This window comes from Penaeus monodon, chromosome 27 (genome assembly GCF_015228065.2).
Source record: "Penaeus monodon isolate SGIC_2016 chromosome 27, NSTDA_Pmon_1, whole genome shotgun sequence".
Taxonomy (NCBI): Eukaryota; Metazoa; Arthropoda; class Malacostraca; order Decapoda; family Penaeidae; genus Penaeus; species Penaeus monodon.
The window spans coordinates 31335511-31335712 of NC_051412.1; positions in this window are offsets into that span (position 1 = coordinate 31335511).

The window sequence follows — 202 nt, forward strand, 5'->3', positions numbered from 1 at the left end:
TGTCCACAATTAAGAATAAAGAAAAGACATTAATGAAAATAATAATAAAACACTAAGATTCCTTCGGGTGAGGGGACACCCCCCCCCCCCCGAGCCAAGACGGGATGCTGAGGAGGCTGCGTCTTGCGGGAGATTGAACACGAGAGGAACACGGCCGACGTCTGCTCCTGCGGGCGGCCATCTGGTATTGATGTGAGCCCAG